Genomic DNA, 22,163 nt, shown 5'->3' with positions numbered 1-22,163 from the left:
TTTAGTCCGTTTTTTAACATCGTAAAAACATCAGCTGTCTTTTACTACGGACTGCAACGGTCCGTTGTCATGGATACATGACAACAACTTCCATTCATGCCTGAGGCGGAGTGATAGCCTACGCAGTGATACGGCTTTAGAATATTTAAACCACGGTTAACAGCCAATCAGATCGCCGGATTTCACATTTCCGTTTTATTTTTGAAATTATTTTTTAGTTTCATGTATTTGTGTAGAAGTGAGCAACGGTTTGAAAATACCAAAGTGGTGGAAATACAACAAACCCTCACTAGATGGTCATGTGATTTTACAATGCTAAAATATAATTAATTAATATGAAGTAATATTCATATTTAGTAAAAGCCTTTTTGCTCAGGCAGTAACTGTACCATCAAGTTCTATGGTCATTGTCCTTCATGCATCTGTCATGCATCAACATATTTTTTTGGAAGCATGACGTGAAATTATGATTGCTAATGTAAAAAAAAAAAAAAAAGTCAACTTTCAGAGTGCTGCCTTGGAGCACTTTTGTGTCCCCACCAATCTCAAAATCAGACCTACTCCCTTGCATACACTAAATATGAATTGATATTCATCCACTAAACATGTATTGAATAATAATACACTAAACATGTATTAAATAATAATACAATAAACACATATTTAATGTATACGCTAAACATGTATTTAATATTCATACAACAAACATGTATTTAATATTTATACACTAAACATGTATTTAATATTAATACACTAAACATGTATTTAATATTATAGACTAATCAGGTATTTAATATTTATACACTAAACAAGTATTTAATATTCATACACTAAACATGTATTTAATATTATAGACTAATCAGGTATTTAATATTTATACACTAAACAAGTATTTAATATTAATATATATAACAGTTGTTTAATGAATATTTATACACGAAACATGTAAAGGAAGTCTGGGACACTAAATAAGGCACACTTGGAAGTAATGTATTTCTTTATGTGTGCAGTTGCGGCAGAAGTCCACAGGAGGGCGGACGTTCCCTTTTCATAAGTCTGGTTCTCTCTCTCTCGCTATCGCGCCCCCACCACCAACCCCCCCCCCCCCCCCCCCCCCCCATCAGTTATGTGTCTATCATTATATATATTATATTGTTTTACAGCCCAGCCCTACGGGTTTTTATTTTCAAATGACTGTTTTTTTTCATTGATTTCAGTTTGATGTCTTTTGCAATATATAGTGACATCGTTTAATCGCCCAGCATTATCGGCTTTTTTCAAATTTTTTTCTATTTTTTTCTATCTATGTGTCATGCTATTAAATTGATATAGTTTAACGGCCCAGCCCTTTGGGGATTTTTTCAGAATAATTTTTTTTATTGATGTTTTGGAATACATATTAATATAATTTAATCACCTAGCCCTATCGACCTTTTTCCTTTTTTTATTTTTATTTATTTATGTTTTACATGAGTTAGGTTTCTCATACACTTATATTCATACACTAAACACAAATTTGATATTTATCCACCAAACATGTATTAAATAATGATACACTGAACATATATTTAATTTATACACCAAACATGTATTTAATATTAATACTATAAATATGTTTTTACTATTTATACATTAAATATATATTTAATATTCATACAACAAACAGGTATTTAATATTCATACATTAAACGGCTGTTTAATTAAATTGTATACACTAAACATGTAAACAACCCCCCCCCCCTACCCCCACTGACATGAGACTTTCTTATTTAAACGGGGATAGCAGGTCCATTCTATGTGTCATACTTGATCATTTCGCATGATTGCCATATTTTTGCTGAAAGGATTTAGTAGAGAACATCCACGATAAAGTTCGCAACTTTTGGTCGCTAATAAAAAAGCCTTACCTGTACCGGAAGTAGCAGACGATGTGCACGTGACGTCACGGGTTGTGTAGCTCCTCACATCTGAACATTGTTCATAATCATGGCCACCAGCAGCAAGAGCGATTCGGACCGATAAAACAACGATTTCTCCATTAATTTGAGCGATGATGAAAGATTCGTGGATGAGGAAAGTTGGAGTGAAGCACTAGAAGAAAAGAAAAAAGGCGACGGCAGTGGTAGCTATTCAGATGTTATTAGACATATTTACTAGGATATTTCTGGAAAATCCCTTATCTGCTTATTGTGTTACTATCATGTTAGACCCGCTCGACATCCATTGCTTTCCTCCTCTCCAAGGTTCTCATAGTCATCATTGTCACCGACGTCCCACTGGGTCAATATACGTCCCACTGGGTCATTATTGTCACCGATGTCCCACTGGGTGTGAGTTTTCCTTGCCCTTATGTGGGCCTACCGAGGATGTCGTGGTGGTTTGTGCAGCCCTTTGAGACACTAGTGATTTAGGGCTATATAAGTAAACATTGATTGATTGATTGATTGATACTAGTGTTTTAGTGAGATTATAAAGTCATACCTTAAAGTTGGAGGGCGGCGGTGACCGCCAGTGTTTCTGAGGGAAGCCATGGAGGAGCAAAAACAGTCGTAGCTGCCTCTTTGACAGCTGCAGGAGGACGCAAACTCCGCTCAAGTGTCCGGTAAGAGCCGACTTAATATCACAATTTTCTCATCCAAAAACTTGCTGGTTGACAAGTGGTAGAGAAACATGTTCGCTTGACCGCTCTGCTCCATATTAAAGCTTCACAAAAAACAAAGAAACACCGGCTGTGTTTGTGTTGCCAATTTTTGATTCAACTGACATCACATGGACAACGATAAGACCTCCTGGAGGAAAGTTCTGTGGTCAGATGAAACAAAAATGAAGCTGTTTGGCCACAATACCCAGCAATATGTTTGGAAGACAAAAAGTGAGGCCTTTAATCCCAGAAACACCATTCCTACCGTAAAGTATGGTGGTGGTAGTATTATGCTCTGGGCCTGTTTTGCGGCCAATGGCACTGCTGCATTTTAGAGAGTAAATGGGACAATGCAAAAGAAGGATTACTACAAATTATTCAGGACAACTTAAAACATTGCGCCCTGCAGTTTGGTCTTGGGCACAGTTGGGTGTTCCAACAGGATAATGACCCCTAACACACGTCAAAAGTGGTAAAGGAATGGCTAAATCAGGCTAGAATGAAGGTTTTAGAATGACTTTCCCAAAGTCCTGACTTAAAGGTGTGGACAATGCTGAAGAAACAAGTCCATGTCAGAAAAGCAACTCATCAGCCCGGAGGTTGGGTCTTGGGCGCAGTTGGGTGTTCCAACAGGACAATGACCCCTAACACACGTCAAAAGTGGTAAAGGAATGGCTAAATCAGGCTGGAATGAAGGTTTTAGAATGGCTTTCCCAAAGTCCAGACTTAAATGTGTGGACAATGCTGAAGAAACAAGTCTATGTCAGAAAACCAACAAATTTAGATGAACTGCACCAATTCAACCGGAAGCTTGCCATAAGCTTGTGGATGGCTACCAAAAGCGCCCTATTGCAGTGAAACTTACCAAGGGTCATGTAAGCAAGTATGAACATCGCTGTATGTATACTTTTGACCCATGCAGCACATTTGCTCACATTTTCAGTAGATCCATAATACATTCATAAAAGAACCAAATTTCATGAACGTTTTTTGTGAGCAACAAGTATGTGCTCCAATCACTACATCACAAAAAAAAACAAGAGTTGTAGAAAGTATTGGAAACTCAAGACAGCCATGACATGATGTTCTTTACAAGTGTATGTAAACTTTTGACCACGACTGTACCTGACTAGGGTTGGGGAGGAGACCCTGCCCCAAGTCTTGTTCACGAGTGAGGGAAGAGTGGATGGTGAGATCGACAGGCGGATCGGTGCGGCGTCTTCAGTAATGCGGACGTTGTACCGATCCGTTGTGCATCTGTATACTCTAGCCTTTAAATAGACCTCCTTTTTAGACCAGTTGATCTGCCGCTTCTTTTCTTTTCTTTCTCCTATGTCCCCCCCTCCCTTGTGGAGGGGGTCCGGTCCGATGACCATGGATGAAGTACTGACTGTCCAGAGTCGAGACCCAGGATGGACCGCTCGTCGGGACCCAGGATGGACCGCTCGCCTGTATCGGTTGGGGACATCTCTACGCTGCTGATCCGCTTGAGATGGTTTCCTGTGGACGGGACTCTCACTGCTGTCTTGGAGCCACTATGGATTGAACTTTCACAGTATCATGTTAGACCCGCTCGACATCCATTGCTTTCGGTCCCCTAGAGGGGGGGGGTTGCCCACATCTGAGGTCCTCTCCAAGGTTTCTCATAGTCAGCATTGTCACTGGCGTCCCACTGAATGTGAATTCTCCCTGCCCACTGGGTGTGAGTTTTCCTTGCCCTTTTGTGGGTTCTTCCGAGGATGTTGTAGTCGTAATGATTTGTGCAGTCCTTTGAGACATTTGTGATTTGGGGCTATATAAATAAACATTGATTGATTGATTGATTGAAGAAGGAGCTGAGCCGGAAGGCAAAGCTCTCAATTTACCGGTCGATTTACGTTCCCATCCTCACCTATGGTCATGAGCTTTGGGTCATGACCGAAAGGATAAGATCACGGGTACAAGCGGCCCAAATGAGTTTCCTCCGCCGTGTGGCGGGTCTCTCCCTTAGAGATAGGGTGAGAAGCTCTGCCATCCGGGAGGAACTCAAAGTAAAGCCGCTGCTCCTCCACATGGAGAGGAGCCAGATGAGGTGGTTCGGGCATCTGGTCAGGATGCCACCCGAACGCCTCCCTAGGGAGGTGTTTAGGGCACGTCCAACCGGTAGGAGGCCACGGGGAAGACCAAGGACACGTTGGGAAGACTATGTCTCCCGGCTGGCCTGGGAACGCCTCGGGATCCCCCGGGAAGAGCTAGACGAAGTGGCTGGGGAGAGGGAAGTCTGGGCTTCCCTGCTTAGGCTGTTGCCCCCGCGACCCGACCTCGGATAAGCGGAAGATGATGGATGGATGGATGGATGTACCTGACTAAGACACAGGAGGGCTGCTTGCACATGAGCCTTGAAGCCAAGCTGAACCTGTTTGGAGACTCAGTCTTAGACTAGTCAGGAAGTAAAAGAGCAGAATTCCCAGCTGAAAAGATGTGATATGAGTGAAGATGCAGCTTCTGGATGGACGTCCTTCACCAGAGTGAGGTGTTGGCTTAGCATGAGCAGCTTTTGTGCTCCGCCAGCTAGGTGACGGTGGTAAGCAGCTCTCAGAGAGACCTGAAGGCTGAAGGCTGAGCGAGGACTTTGCTTTTTCCCGCACTTCCAAATGTTCTTCTGACTTGCTGTGAAGATGATGTTGACTCTGCCACATGCTAACATCCGCACCTGCTTGTGTTGGGAATGTGCTGAGTCATCTTCTTCCTCCAGGATGCTTTGTGCACTGGAACACAGAGAGATGTCTCCATCGCTGAGGGACCTCATCACACTTGCACATTTCTTTCACATCTGCACAAATTGCTCCTCGTCTTAAATGGTGTCTTCTTTGGCTGTTCGTGGCTGAGAAAACAACTTCAAGCTGCATTTTCCAACAATATTTTGCCAGTGAATCATGTTGATGTTCATCTTTGTGTCCGTGTAGTTGTGATGTCATCATTTAGGGCTCATGTGTCATCACATTGACAAGGATTTCTTCTTTCCTTTTCAACCCAATGGACAGCTGCTTATCAGTGAATATCACCTCGTGTCGCATCTCATCATCATTTTTGCAAATATTTTAAAGTAAAGTTAAAGTAGCAATGATTGTCACACACACACTAGGTGTGGCGAAATTATTCTCTGCATTTGACCCATCACCCTTTGATCACCCACTGGGAGGTGAGGGGAGCAGTGAGCAGCAGCGGTCCCGCGCCCGGGAATCATTTTATGGTGATTTAACCCCCAATGCCAACCCTTGATGCTGAGTGCCAAGCAGGGAGGTAATGGCTCCCATTTTTTTATAGTCTTTGGTATGACTCGACCAGGGTTTGAACTCACAACCTACTGATCTCAGGGCGGACACTCTAACCCAGGGGTCGGGAACCTTTTTGGCTGAGAGAGCCAAAAAGCCAAATATTTTAAAATGTATTACCGTAAGAGCCATATGATATTTTTTTTAACAATGAACACAATTAAACACCTGCATTTTTAAGTAAGACCAACATTTGTAGAGTATAATAGGTCTCTTATTCTTTGTAATAACATTTTTATTCTGAAGCTAACTGTGGAGGGGCGTGGCCTGCGGGCCTGCAGCGGCAGGTGCGTAGATGGCCCACCTGGGCCTTGTTATCTAATCACCTGTCGCTCTGTTATAAGCAGCAGCCAGGAGGAGAGACTGGGTTGGGGCTGGAAATACAATTGCTGGAAAGCAACTGAGAGACTTATTGAAAAATAAAACAATATTGTAACCCTGAAACAGGCTCTCATGTCGGTGCTTGGGGGTCTGAAGAACCCCCAGGAGGGCAAGCCCCACACTAACCAATAATAAATAAATAACTTCTTACCATTAACACAACTTCTTGAACAGGTGTGGTAGAAAACAGATGGATGGATTAAAAATGCATGGGAATGTTTTATATTTTGAACATTATTTTTAACACTGTGATTACAAGTGGAATTATTCATTACGTATCGTGTTAAGCAATGTCAGCTCAGATTTATCTGAGAGCCAGATGCAGTCATCAAAGGAGCCACATCTGGCTCTAGACCCATAGGTTCCCTACCCCTGCTCTAACCACTAGTACCATTTTTCAGTACTTTTGTATGTTGATGTTAATTGTTTTTATGTAACATTTAAAGAATGATGATTATGAGAACTGCTGTCCAGTTGTTAGATCTTGTTTTCTGATGACATTAGTCTCTTTTGCAATGCACTTGCCCTTCCAAGCACTGTATAACTATTTATGCTACGTTGTCAAACTGGAAAGTAGCTTTTTTCAGGAAGATCAATGTGTTAGGTTGTGCCCTACAAAGTGTCAATACTGTAAGTATTGTCCTCATTACACAAAAATGTAAAATTCTAAATATAATCTTAGTTGTGGTTTCCTTTATCAAATTCAAAGGTGTTGAAATCAATCAATCAATCAATCAATGTTTATTTATATAGCCCCAAATCACAAATGTCTCAAAGGACTGCACAAATCATTACGACTACAACATCCTCGGAAGAACCCACAAAAGGGCAAGGAAAACTCACACCCAGTGGGCAGGGAGAATTCACATTCAGTGGGACGCCAGTGACAATGCTGACTATGAGAAACCTTGGAGAGGACCTCAGATGTGGGCAACCCCCCCCCCCCCCCCCCTCTAGGGGACCGAAAGCAATGGATGTCGAGCGGGTCTAACATGATACTGTGAAAGTTCAATCCATAGTGGCTCCAAGACAGCAGTGAGAGTCCCGTCCACAGGAAACCATCTCAAGCGGATCAGCAGCGTAGAGATGTCCCCAACCGAGAACTGCTGTCCAGTTGTTGGATCTTGTTTTCTGATGACATTAGTCTCTTTTGCAATGCACTTGCACTTCCAAGCACTGTATAACTATTTATGCTACGTTGTCAAACTGGAAAGTAGCTTTTTTCAGGAAGATCAATGTGTTAGGTTGTGCCCTACAAAGTGTCAATACTGTAAGTATTGTCCTCATTACACAAAAATGTAAAATTCTAAATATAATCTTGGTTGTGGTTTCCTTTATCAAATTCAAAGGTGTTGAAATCAATCAATCAATCAATCAATGTTTATTTATATAGCCCCAAATCACAAATGTCTCAAAGGACTGCACAAATCATTACGACTACAACATCCTCGGAAGAACCCACAAAAGGGCAAGGAAAACTCACACCCAGTGGGCAGGGAGAATTCACATCCAGTGGGACGCCAGTGACAATGCTGACTATGAGAAACCTTGGAGAGGACCTCAGATGTGGGCAACCCCCCCCCTCTAGGGGGCCGAAAGCAATGGATGTCGAGCGGGTCTAACATGATACTGTGAAAGTTCAATCCATAGTGGCTCCAAGACAGCAGTGAGAGTCCCGTCCACAGGAAACCATCTCAAGCGGATCAGCAGCGTAGAGATGTCCCCAACCGATACAGGCGAGCGGTCCATCCTGGGTCCCGACGAGCGGTCCATCCTGGGTCTCGACTCTGGACAGTCAGTACTTCATCCATGGTCATCGGACCGGACCCCCTCCACAAGGGAGGGGGGGACATAGGAGAAAGAAAAGAAGCGGCAGATCAACTGGTCTAAAAAGGAGGTCTATTTAAAGGCTAGAGTATACAGATGAGTTTTAAGATGAGACTTAAATGCTTCTACTGAGGTAGCATCTCGAACTGTTACCGGGAGGGCATTCCAGAGTACTGGAGCCCGAACGGAAAACGCTCTATAGCCCGCAGACTTTTTTTGAGCTCTAGGAATCACTAATAAGCCGGAGTCTTATTAAATCACCATCTAAAATCGCTCATGCTAACAGAAGCTTGTCTATGGCAAATCCTATGTCAATTAGCATTAAGCTAGCGCATTTTGAAATAGAAATACGTGTGAGAGTTTTTTTTATGAACACTTGTGTTGGTGTTGAAAATGGCAAGGTGACTTAGAGGGAGTTTGGCTGAGTCCGGCCTGAGTGCTGCTTGAGTGATTGTTTACGTGAGCCCGTGTTTAGTCTGAAAGCAGACACGACGTCACATGCAACACAGGTATCCAACTATGGCACCCTTTGATTTTACGTGAATTGATAGTACCGAGGGATTTCGGTCATTACCTACAAAAGTACTGAATTCGGTAGCCAACCCTACCTGGTAGTCTGACAGAGGGGCACAGTGAGACAAGATTTTTATGACAAAGCGTTGAAAAACATTTATATATTATATATTTTGTCCACTAAAGACGCCGAGATCATTATCCATGCGTTTGTTACGTCTCGTCTCGATTACTGTAACGTATTATTTTCGGGTCTCCCCATGTCTAGCATTAAAAGATTACAGTTGGTACAAAATGCGGCTGCTAGACTTTTGACAAGAACAAGAAAGTTTGATCATATTACGCCTGTACTGTATATACCTTTATATACATATATACATACATATATACCTGTACTGGCTCACCTGCACTGGCTGCCTGTGCACTTAAGATGTGACTTTAAGGTTTTACTACTTACGTATAAAATACTACACGGTCTAGCTCAGGCCTATCTTGCCGATTGTATTGTACCATATGTCCCGGCAAGAAATCTGCGTTCAAAAAACTCCGGCTTATTAGTGATTCCTAGAGCTCAAAAAAAGTCTGCGGGCTATAGAGCGTTTTCCGTTCGGGCTCCAGTACTCTGGAATGCCCTCCCGGTAACAGTTCGAGATGCTACCTCAGTAGAAGCATTTAAGTCTCATCTTAAAACTCATCTGTATACTCTAGCCTTTAAATAGACCTCCTTTTTAGACCAGTTGATCTGCCGCTTCTTTTCTTTCTCCTATGTCCCCCCCTCCCTTGTGGAGGGGGTCCGGTCCGATGACCATGGATGAAGTACTGACTGTCCAGAGTCGAGACCCAGGATGGACCGCTCGTCGGGACCCAGGATGGACCGCTCGCCTGTATCGGTTGGGGACATCTCTACGCTGCTGATCCGCTTGAGATGGTTTCCTGTGGACGGGACTCTCACTGCTGTCTTGGAGCCACTATGGATTGAACTTTCACAGTATCATGTTAGACCCGCTCGACATCCATTGCTTTCGGTCCCCTAGAGGGGGGGGGGGGGTTGCCCACATCTGAGGTCCTCTCCAAGGTTTCTCATAGTCAGCATTGTCACTGGCGTCCCACTGGATGTGAATTCTCCCTGCCCACTGGGTGTGAGTTTTCCTTGCCCTTTTGTGGGTTCTTCCGAGGATGTTGTAGTCGTAATGATTTGTGCAGTCCTTTGAGACATTTGTGATTTGGGGCTATATAAATAAACATTGATTGATTGATTGATTGATATTTTTTGAAAATATTTGCTGTTTTTGCATAGTATTGGATTTGGTTGTCTTTTTATTTCCTTGTCAGATTTTAGAACAGCTAAAGTGTGAGCCTTTTACATAGACCTTGAATTTGGAATGTTGGAATGAAAACATAATAATCTGTTATCTCAACTGTCCAAGATAGGGAGGAGAAGAAGAGGGGCGGGTGAGAGGGAGTGAGGAGGGAGAAACTGCCATTTTAGGATTAGACCAATTTGGACCGTGCCTTTGAAATGTTGTATCTAGATTGAGCTCCCAAGGCGCTTTGGTTATAAAATATCAAAATGAGCAACCTCTGTCTCTGATTGATTCAAAACCAGCTTATGAGTCATAAAAGAACCTGGGGGCGTTGACCGAAGGAAGAACGGGTCAGAACGCAACAATTGTCCTATTTTTGCTTCATTGCCAGATATGCCGAGGATGTCATTTGGGAAGTAAACAAGGTAGGCCGTTCATATACTGTTGATATTCAGTGATTTATGAGTACAATGTTTCATGTACATTCTGGGTGTTTTATTCAGTAAAAACGTGTCAAATACAATTCTGTTTTGGAGGTGCTTTGTCATTGCACACATGATAACACTTTTAGCTTGCAGTCATGCAAAACAAGTATCAAATGATCTTAATTAAGCCTTAACCGTGTCCGAAAAGTGACAATCAAAAATAGTTTGTCAAAGAGAATGAATGAAGGACAGAGCTCTTTATTAAAATACAATATTTAGTGGAAATCACAGCAAATTTAAGAGAATCAAATAACATAATTCATCTGTTCTTCTGTTGATGCTAGTAGTGGAATGGTATGTTTGACAGTGGGTGTGGGTACGATTCCAGGTCAGGATGGGAAGGTCAACTTTGATCTGAATCTGTGACAACCTGTCACTTCATTTCTGTTAGTTTTTCGTGTTTTTGTAATTACTTCCTGTTCGGTGCTCTTATTTTGTTGTATTTCCTGTTTTATTCACAGAGCACTGTTGTTTTTTCTCTTTTCGTTGATTGGCAGCGGTTCACACCTGCTGTCAATCACACTAGTGTCTAGTTATGTTTCACTCGAGCCCTCCTCAGTGCTCGATGATAATATCATGTTGAGAACGTTACTTTGCACAACTGCTTTATTTTTATTTGTTTTCTTATGAGTTCCATATTAAATTCGTCTTACCTTCACTCCTCTCTCCTGGATTCTTGCATCATCGGGGACACACGACTGCAGCCATGCGAGTTCCCAACAGAATGATTATGAATGTTGTGCTGTGGCGACCTCTCATGGGATAAAAATGAAAGACATTTACTGATTTGATTTTGCACTCCAGCATGAATGATTTGATCATGTTTTTATGACCATGTGTTCTTATTACTCCAAGACGTGTCTAATTAAATACAGGTTTCAGTTAAATAGTAAAACATGTTTTTCACATTGTCAGGTTCAAACATCGATTACATCTACTAAACAAGACAGGAGGCAAGGAAATAAACAGGGACAGAATTCAATTTTGCTCAATTTGAGGAGAAACGTGTTGACCTGTAACCTCTTACAGTGTCACCCACGCTCTTACGGAAAAAGGCTCACGTCGCCTCTTTTATTTGGATATTCCCTGTTTACATAACAACAGCTGTTTCTAAAGGAATGGGGGAAATGTAAACAGCCATAAACACAAAAGAAAAAGATGCCTTGGGCTTGGACTGGTCCTGGATCGAGCTTGGGCAAGTCTCGGATGACAATAAATAACCTCTCCCGTCTCCTCCCATCGTACACAGTGTAACTTTCCAAGCCTTTGGCTTTGCGCAACAAAGACAGCTTTCGTCTGTTCACTGGGAATTCAGAGAACGGAAAATTGTTTTGATAATTTACATACAATTTTTCTGAGACACATAAATAAAGAAGGCAAAAACAAGCAAACAAACAGAAAAATCACCATGCCAGTAGAGATGAAGACAACTGGGGCGGCCCTGCCAACAAAATGTCTCCTACTTATTTTTTCAGAGAGCTGTCGAGCCTACGTGTGATGGATGTGGCCTGCCAGTTAAAAAGTTTGCCCAGGTTATTCTAGTCATTTATGCACAGATGAGATGTGTCTGTATCAAAATATTACTTTGCATCACTTTTTGGCAACCAACAATTCATTGATTAAATGAATACATCCAAACACTTTCTTGATATGTATGATGTGCATGAACAAAGAACAGTTGATGTTGTATGTAGCTTATAAACAAGGAAGAGGTTTGTAACACATTAACATCAACAAGTCCTTTAAAATCTCATTAATGTCACGGGAATGGCCAACTCTTTCACATTTCAAACCGAGCAAAGGCTTAAGATCATGCTACTTTTGTTTAACAAATGCTTTGCAGGTACAATAGTCTGGATAAACCTGCTTTCAAATCAATTTTAAAGAGACTTTATCTTTTATACTTTATATTTGAGTCGACTATATGTACTGTCATTCTAGCAGTGGCGTGCTGTCAGGGAGGCAAGTGAGGCTGTGCCTCACCTGCCAGGTGGCTTAACCATGAGATGTTCCAAAACGAAATAATAAAATAAAATAAGTTTTAATACTTCTTTTTTGGTTTATAATTTCTATGTGATTTTGATGTGGTTCCTGTATATTTCGATATTTTTCATGGTCAAAATTGCGGAAATTCCATGTTTCCTGATCAAAACAACGCAGCATACGAGAAGTGAGGCAGACACAGGCGGTGCCTCCACGGCTACACACAGTGTGCGTACGAGGGGGCGCATGGTTGTTGCCTCAGGGAAAAGGCAGGCCATTAGGCAGAAAGTACCTCTGCCTCAAGGTAGGGGGCGATATTTTGTCAACTTGCAGTTCAATGCCTCAGCAGTACTCTGACTCGCCACCCTGGGAGAAGTGGAGGCGTTCACGTAGAATGTACAGTAGTATGGACCATTGGACAGGACAAAGAAGTTGCGTTAAGAAGCTGTGGAGGCCTAAGATGCTCTACTAGTCTGCTGGAAATCCAAAGAAGACGAAGGGGTAAAAAGCAAAATGGCGTTTGACAGGGAAGGCCTAAACGTGGCCACTGGCCATTATTGTTTCTCTATTTGTATTTAGTGCATACATGTACGCATACATGTGGTGTAGTAGATGAAGCATTGTTAGTCATTGTTTGGGGTGCATAAATAAATATCCATAACCTAACTTTGGGAAGTTGACATTGTTAGGGACCGAATGTCCCTTTGGGACAGAGGACCCCATTGAATTTCTAGTGTTTCATTATTTCTTTCTTTCTTTATTATTATTCCGCAGCTTTGAGCTATAATTTGACCCCCTTAAAATGCTTCAAAACTCACCAAATTTGACACACACATCAGGACTGGCCAACATTGCGATTTAATTAAAAAACCTAACCTCAAAACTAAAAATTGTGCTCTAGCGCCCCTTAGGAAGAAAACTCAGACAAAACTGCCTGTATATGCATATGCATATATATATATATATATATATATATATATATATATATATATATATATATATATATATATATATATATATACAGTAAATAAGTATATATTATAAATATGCATATATATCTATATTATATATGTATACATTTATATATATATCAATCAATCAATCAATCAATGTTTACTTATATAGCCCTAGATCACTAGTGTCTCAAAGGGCTGCACAAACCACCACGACATCCTCGGTAGGCCCACATAAGGGCAAGGAAAACTCACACCCAGTGGGACATCGGTGACAATAATGATCCAGTGGGACGTCTGTGACAATAATGATTATGAGAACCTTAGAGAGGAGGAAAGCAATGGATGTCGAGCGGGTCTAACATGATACTGTGAAAGTTCAATCCACAATGGATCCAACACAGTCGCGAGAGTCCAGTCCAAAGCGGGTCCAACTCAGCAGCGAGAGTCCCGTTCACAGCGGAGCCAGCAGGAAACCATCCCAAGCGGAGGCGGATCAGCAGCGCAGAGATGTCGAGGCGGATCAGCAGCGCAGAGATGTCCCCAGCCGATACACAGGCAAGCAGTACATGGCCACCGGATCGGACCGGACCCCCTCCACAGGGGAGAGTGGGACATAGAAGAAAAAGAAAAGAAACAGCAGATCAACTGGTCTAAAAAGGGAGTCTATTTAAAGGCTAGAGTATACAAATGAGTTTTAAGGTGAGACTTAAATGCTTCTACTGAGGTGGCATCTCGAACTGTTACCGGGAGGGCATTCCAGAGTACTGGAGCCCGAACGGAAAACGCTCTATAGCCCGCAGACTTTTTTTGGGCTTTGGGAATCACTAACAAGCCGGAGTCCTTTGAACGCAGATTTCTTGCCGGGACATATGGTACAATACAATCGGCAAGATAGGATGGAGCTAGACCGTGTAGTATTTTATACGTAAGTAGTAAAACCTTAAAGTCACATCTTAAGTGCACAGGAAGATAGATAGATAGATAGATAGATAGATAGATAGATGGATAGATAGATAGATAGATAGATAGATAGATAGATAGTACTTTATTGATTCCTTCAGGAGAAAATTAAAATTCTAGCAGCAGTGTACAGAGTTGAGATGAATTTAAAAAAGTAAAAAGTAAATAATGGGGGTTTAAATGGAAACAAAATAGAGAAATATTACAATAAGAATAAAAAATAAAAAAGCAACAATGGGAATAACAATATAACAGTAAAATAAGAATATAACAAGACAAAGTAGGCAGTAGTGACCATGTTATGAAAAATGTATTGCACTGTTATTGTTTTGCATCCCCTGTCATCCTAGTACCCCCCACCCCCTGCCCCAGAGAGGAGTTGTACAGTCTAATGGCGTGTGGGACAAAGGAGTTTTTGAGTCTATTAGTCCTGCACTTGGGATGAAGCAGTCTAGAACTGAACAGGCTCCTCTGGCTACTGATAATGCTATGCAGAGGGTGACTGGCATCATCCAGGATGCTCACTAGTTTGTCAACAGTCCTCTTCTCTGCCACCCTCACCAGTGAGTCCAGTTTCATTCCGATTGTAGAACCGGCCCGCCTGATCAGTTTCTCAAGTCTGGAGCTGTCCTTCTTAGATGTACCGCCCCCCCCCAGCACACTACCATGTAGAACAGAACGCTGGCAAACACAGACTGGTAGTACATCCACAGGAGTTTTCTACAAATGTTGAAAGAGTGCAGCCTCCTGAGGAAGTACAGCCTGCTCTGTCCTTTCTTCAATCAATCAATCAATCAATCAATGTTTATTTATATAGCCCCAAATCACAAATGTCTCAAAGGACTGCACAAATCATTACGACTACAACATCCTCGGAAGAACCCACAAAAGGGCAAGGAAAACTCACACCCAGTGGGCAGGGAGAATTCACATCCAGTGGGACGCCAGTGACAATGCTGACTATGAGAAACCTTGGAGAGGACCTCAGATGTGGGCAACCCCCCCCCTCTAGGGGACCGAAAGCAATGGATGTCGAGCGGGTCTAACATGATACTGTGAAAGTTCAATCCATAGTGGCTCCAAGACAGCAGTGAGAGTCCCGTCCACAGGAAACCATCTCAAGCGGATCAGCAGCGTAGAGATGTCCCCAACCGATACAGGCGAGCGGTCCATCCTGGGTCCCGACGAGCGGTCCATCCTGGGTCTCGACTCTGGACAGTCAGTACTTCATCCATGGTCATCGGACCGGACCCCCTCCACAAGGGAGGGGGGGACATAGGAGAAAGAAAAGAAGCGGCAGATCAACTGGTCTAAAAAGGAGGTCTATTTAAAGGCTAGAGTATACAGATGAGTTTTAAGATGAGACTTAAATGCTTCTACTGAGGTAGCATCTCGAACTGTTACCGGGAGGGCATTCCAGAGTACTGGAGCCCGAACGGAAAACGCTCTATACTTCTCTATACTTCTTTCTTGTACTGGTGGTCTGTGTTAAAAGTCCAGTCCAGCTTATTGTCCACCCAAACACCGAGGTACTTGAATGAGTCCACGGTCTGTACCTCAACTCCCTCGATCACAATAGGTTGTGACCGTGGACTCCACCTCCCAAAGTCAATGACCAGCTCCTTGGTCTTTGACGGATTGAGCTGCAAGAGGTTCGTGTGGCACCAGACAGCAAAGTCCCTGACCAGGTTCCGAAACTCCTCCTCTCTGCCGTCCCTGATGCACCCGACGATAGCAGTGTCATCCGCGTACTTCTGGACGTGACACAGCTCTGAGTTGTAGCAGAAGTCAGCGGTGTACAGGGTGAAGAGAAGAGGGGCCAGCACCGTTCCCCGCGGTGCTCCGGTGCTGCTGATCACAGTGTCAGACGTGAAATCCTTCAGTCTGACGTACTGTGGCCTGTCGGTGAGGTAGTTCGAAATCCAGGCAACCAGGCAGGGGTCCACTCGCATTCTGTCCAGCTTGTCCTGAAGGAGGCGGGGCTGGATGGTATTAAAGGCACTCGAGAAGTCCAGGAACAGGATCCTCACAGTGCCATTTCCCTTATCCAGGTGTGAGTGGGCTCGGTTCAGCAGGTAAAGGATAGCATCCTCCACACCAACGCCTGCCTGGTACGCAAACTGCAGGCTGTCCTGGGCATGTTGCACCTGTGGTCTGAGGAGGCTGAGAAAGAGCCGCCCCATTGTCTTCATTAGATGAAAGGTGAACGCCACTGGTCTGTAGTCGTTCAGCTAACTGGGGAAGTTCTTTTTGGGAACTGGAACGATGCATGACATCTTCCAGAGGGTGGGCACTCTCCCCAGCTGCAGGCTGAGGTTGAAGATCTGTTGAAGTGGTTCACCCAGTTCTGCAGCACAGGTCTTCAGGAGTCGGAGGCACAGCTTGTCTGGGCCTGCTGCTTTCCTTGGTTGTAGCTTCCTCAGTTGACCTCTGACCTGGTCCGCAGAGATGACTAGTGTCTGCGTAGAGGTGGTGGAGGGGGGTGCGTTGAGGGGAGCAGAAGAGAGGGTGGCTGTGATGGGGAGTGGGGGGTGGGGAGGACACGGGCTGGTTGAACCGGTTGAAGAAGTTGTTCATCTCATTGGCCCTCTCTATTGTCCCCACAACAGCTCTGGTCTTTGTCTTGTGGCCTGTGATGGTTTTCACACCTTCCCGGACCTCCCTCACGTTGTTCTGCTGCAGCTTCTGCTCCAGCTTCTTCTTGTAGCTGTCCTTAGCCTCCCTCACGCGGTGTTTCACCTCCCGCTGTGCTGCTCTCATTGCCTCCCTGTCTCCACTCCTGCAGGCAGCTTTCTTCTTGTTGAGGATAGCTTTACCTTCTTGTGTTACCCAGGGTTTGTTATTAGGGAGGCAGGGCAGATCACGTCCACACAGAAGTTGAGGTAATCTGTGAGACAATGAGTCAGCCCACCAATGTCCTCACCCTGTGGAAGCAGCACGTCCCAGTCTGTGGTGTTGTAGTCTCTGAGGGCATCTTCCAATTCAGGGGACCACTTCCTCACATAGCAAGTGTTAACAGGCTGTCTTTGGACCATGGGGGTGTGTTTTGGCCGCAAATGAACAAGATTGTGGTCAGACTTCCCTTGTGGGGGGAAGGGTGTGACCTTGTATGCATCCCTGACATTAGAATACAGTCGGTCAATTGTCCTGTTGTTTCTCGTGGCACAATCCACAGCCTGGTAAAAAGCAGCTAATGTTGAGTCCAAAGTAGCATGATTGAAGTCCCCAGAAATGATGAAAAAAGCCTCAGGATGTTTTGTCTAAAGCCTTGATGTGATGGCGTGGATCATCTCACATGCATTGGCAGCATCTGCCCTCGGGGAATGTAAACACAGAGGGAGATCACGTGACTGAACTCCCTCGGCAGATAGTATGGCCGGAGGCTAACAGCTAGTAGCTACAGGTCCGGGCAACAAAAGACTTTCTTCACAGAGATGTGTCCTGGGTTACACCAGCGGTTGTTAACATATATGATGAGTCCCCCACCTTTTCTTTTCCCACATGATTTTGTGTCTCTGTCAGCTCTCACTAGGGTGAATCCCTGCAGGTCCACATTAGCATCCGGTACCAGGTGGTTTAGCCATGTTTCCGTGAAGATGAGCAGGCTGCTCTCTAGATACGCACATTGGCTTTTCAGTCCATGAAGCTCATCGATCTTGATCGGCAGCGAGTTCACATTTCCCATGATGACGGAAGGAATGGATGGTTTGTAGCGCCGTCGATTTTCCTCACGCTTAGCCTTTACCTTAGCTCCCGCTTTGAAGCCCCGAGGATTCTTCCTTAGCTCCGCTGGAATAGAGTGTCGAACACCAGTACGTCCCATTGTTTTCAGACTGAGCAGCTCCTCTCTTGAATAAGAAAGAAAGCTGCTTCCTGGTCTATTAAAACTGCCAAAAGTATCCATTGGATATGTACAGGGATTCACTGTCTTCAAGGAAAACATAAAAAACATAAAAGATAAAATATATGTTTATAAGATCTAATAAATAATAACAATAATTAAAGATAAAAGATAAAGATAAAAGATAGGTTTAAAAGATGTACAACTACAGAGCTATTGGAGATGCAGCCACCTTCCACAGCGCAAGCAGCAAAAAAAAAATAGATAGATAGATAGATAGATAGATAGATAGATAGATAGATAGATAGATAGATGGATAGATAGATAGATAGATAGATGGATAGATGGATGGATAGATAGATAGATAGATAGATAGATAGATAGATAGATAGATAGATAGATAGATAGATAGATAGATAGATAGATAGATAGATAGATAGATATAATGCCAAAGGAAATTTAAAAAGAACTTGAAAACCTCCCACATTCTAAAATATATTATAAAAACGATTAGCATCCAAGACAAAAATAATATCATGAGTGTAATATTTTTTTTTTTTCTTTTTTTCTTTCTTTATGCTACTGTTGTTTCAATACATAGTTAAATATTTGAATATTATTAGGAAAATACGTTTTATGTCTTTGTTTTGAAAATTGGAAATGGACAGGTTTACTTTTATTTTCTCAATAAGTAAATAGTGGGGTGGAAAGCTGGTTGTACTTATTCTTCTCGCGAGATTTGGAAAAGACTGGTTACTTGTTTCTCTCGCGAGATCTGACATCAATGCGCGCGAAGCAAACACGGCGAGGCAAGATGGCGTCTGACGGTGAAGACGTTATTGCAGTCGTCACAGTTCAATGTTCTTAATCTGTGCCTCCATGTACACATATATGTCCTTTATTACACTCTAGTAAATAGAGTAAACATCGTTAATTACTGTTTGCATCCGGTTATATTAGTCTGAGCGCACTTTGATGCTTCTCGAGCTAGCTTAGCTTGCTAGTTAGCTTAGCTTGTTAGCTGCTAACAAAGAGAGGCGCAAGTGATCAAAACACATCACTAAGTAGAGATCAAGTGTGAGTGTAAAGTGTTGTGATTGTGTGAAAATGTGCCAAAGAACCATAGCAAAGTACGATGAGGAACTTTGTCCAACAAAAGAGGAGAAGGAGCGACAACATGAAAAACATCAAGTTGTGTTACACAGAACAGGTTTGTTTACTTCTTACTCCCACATCTTTACTGACTTTATATTTCATTATTAACACTATTCTTCAATAAATTGTCTGTAGGAAGATGAATTGTCAGGTGAAGATGATGTACTGATTGTTTTACATTGTTAAGAAGGAGACATTGTCAGACACACAATATTTATGAGAGGTTGCTGTTTGTAACAATGTGTATCAACATGTTTACACAAAACTCACACAGTTGCCGGGGGAATATTCCAGAGAGCAGGTTAAGTGCAAAGTCCTGAGTATGCAAAGCTCGGGAGTTTTACCTCCAAAAACAAGAGAGGTAAGACAAAGTTTGAGTCAGTTACCATGGTAACTGACGCTGTACAACTAGCCTGATAGCTGGCAGGTTTGACAAGTTATTTATGTGTGCAAAAGCTATATGATTAGAATTTAATTTTCCAGCATGATCTGGCGCCTGCCCATAGTGCCAAAACCACCAGTGACTGGTGTATTGACCACGGCATTACTGTCCTCGATTAGCCTGCCAACTCCCCTGACCTGAACCCCATAGAGAATTTGTGGGGTATTGTGAAGAAGAAGAAGCTGAAAGACACCAGACCCAATAATACAAATGAGCTAAAGGCCGCTATTGAAGCATCCTGGGCATCCATAACATCTCAGCTGATGGCGTGGCGAAGTTGGGAGAGTGGCCGTGCCAGCAATCTGAGGGTTACTGGTTCAATCCCCACCTACTACCATCCGAGTCACGTCCGTTGTGTCCTGAGCAAGACACTTCACCCTTGCTCCAGATGGGCCCTGGTTAGCGCCTTGCATGGCAGCTCCCTCCATCAGTGTGTGAATGTATGGGTGAATGTGGAAAATAGTGTCAAAGCGCTTTGGGCTCCCTAAAAAGGGGTAGAAAAGTGCTCTACAAGTACAACCATTTATCAGCTATGTTACAGGCTGATTGCCTCCATGCCACGCCGCATTGATGCTGTAATCCGTGCAAAAGGACTGAGTACTGAGTCCATTAATTGACATTTTCAAATGTTTGATTAGGCATTGCTCTTAATAATCTTTTTTTTTTACTTGGTCTGAGGAAATATTCTAGTTTTTTAAGATAGGATTTTTGAGTTTTCTTAAGTTGTATGCCATTATCAGCAATATTAAAATAATAAAAGGCTTGCAATATTTCAGTTGGTGTGTAATGAATCCAGAATGTATGACATTTTCATGCTTTAGTTGCATTACAGAAAATAAAGGAGTTTATCACAATATTATAATTTTCTGAGACAGTCCTGTAGTAGTTAAAATGTCTTTTGTTTGTGTCCTGTAGACATCCATCAGCTGATGGAACACCAAGAAGAATGTCTCCCTCATCAGCAGGGGGACAGTTTCACACATCCACAGCCCCCCTATTTTAAAGAGGAAGAGGAGGGAGAGTGTCCTGCAGGGCAGGAGGAGGCTGATGTCAGCAAGTTTCCACTGACTGTTGTCTCCGTGAAGATTGAAGAGCATGAAGACAAACCAGCTGAGTCCTCAAAGCTTCATCACAGTCCAAGTAAGCACAACATCCACATATCATCTAATACAGTGTTTGTGACACATGTTCATCCGGGGGCCACATTTAGGACTAAAGATGGAGATATATTTGCTTTTTAACACCACCATTTAAAAATCCATCATCAACAGTGTAATTGCTGGGGTGTAACCATGTGACCTAGAGGCCGTCCTCCTAACCTCACGTGGTCAAATGAAGGCAAACATTCAATATGGCTACTGTTTATTTACCTTTAGCAGCACATATGTCCGCATATTTCAAAGGTTTAGTGGTGAAGATAAGAGATGTAAAACCAAATACCATTTTTTTTAATACTGGCTCCAAATTATGTTGTCTATGAGGACCGTGAAGATTCTGGACTAACGGCACTACTATTTGTATTTTTAATTCCAGCTGACGTAGGTAACTATGACACGTTGTCACATTGAGTTCAGCTGCCGCTGCTACACATTACAATCAGCTTTGAATAATGACAAATAAGGAAGCAACACAAGTTTGATGTGTGTGTTATTGACAAGAAGATGACATAACTGCATTTCACCTTGCACTGCACACATAGTTGACTTCTTTAAGACGTCAAATAAACAGCTGTTGATAAAAGACTTCCCTGCTGTTATAGAACATCATGTTTGAGGTGTTCAACCTCTTGTGCTAATAGAAATGCTATATAAAAAGCCTTTTTTCCACTTTTTTATTTCCACAAATTACATGTAGTACCGATAAATACTGGTATCAATAAGGAATATCATTTAGGGTATCTTATCGATAAATTCTCAGCGATTAACATCTCTACTGAAGATACAAGCCAGATATCTTTAAAAAATATATTCAACGTTTATTTGGATTTAGTTACTTCTCTGCTGGAAAGTTATCTACTTTTCTGAGGTTATGAATTGACACAAACACATGTGTACTTGCAAGCACCAAGGCGAGTCTTAATTTGGCTGTTTGTCATTAAAAGCCTTTCTAGTCTAGGTCTTGAAGATTGTAGCTTTGGTTGTTGTATAGCCGTCATCCTCGGTTCTATGTTCTTTATAGGTACAGAAAATCATGGAATGATCACTTAAGCCGCACACTTGTGGTGTTCTTAGACTGGTCAGAAGTAACAACGAGGTCTATGATGGTTTAAAAGGACTAACTCACCCTGGTAGTGTCAAGGCTTGGTAAAAAGGATAGGACTCAGATGCAGGGTAGGGAATTTTGACAGGCTTTTATTTTGAT

General features: G+C 42.6%; 1 protein-coding gene across 2 annotated transcripts in view; it reads left to right on the top strand.

Annotated features, from left to right (window-relative positions):
- Positions 1-22,163, top strand: part of LOC133541240 (zinc finger protein OZF-like) — a 56,658-nt gene that overhangs the window by 22,629 nt on the left and 11,866 nt on the right. The window lies entirely within an intron of this gene.

The sequence above is a fragment of the Nerophis ophidion genome, linkage group LG23 (genome assembly GCF_033978795.1).
Source record: "Nerophis ophidion isolate RoL-2023_Sa linkage group LG23, RoL_Noph_v1.0, whole genome shotgun sequence".
NCBI lineage: Eukaryota > Metazoa > Chordata > Actinopteri > Syngnathiformes > Syngnathidae > Nerophis > Nerophis ophidion.
The sequence above is the reverse complement of the archived record's forward strand: the minus strand, read 5'-3'. Positions and strand labels throughout refer to the sequence as shown.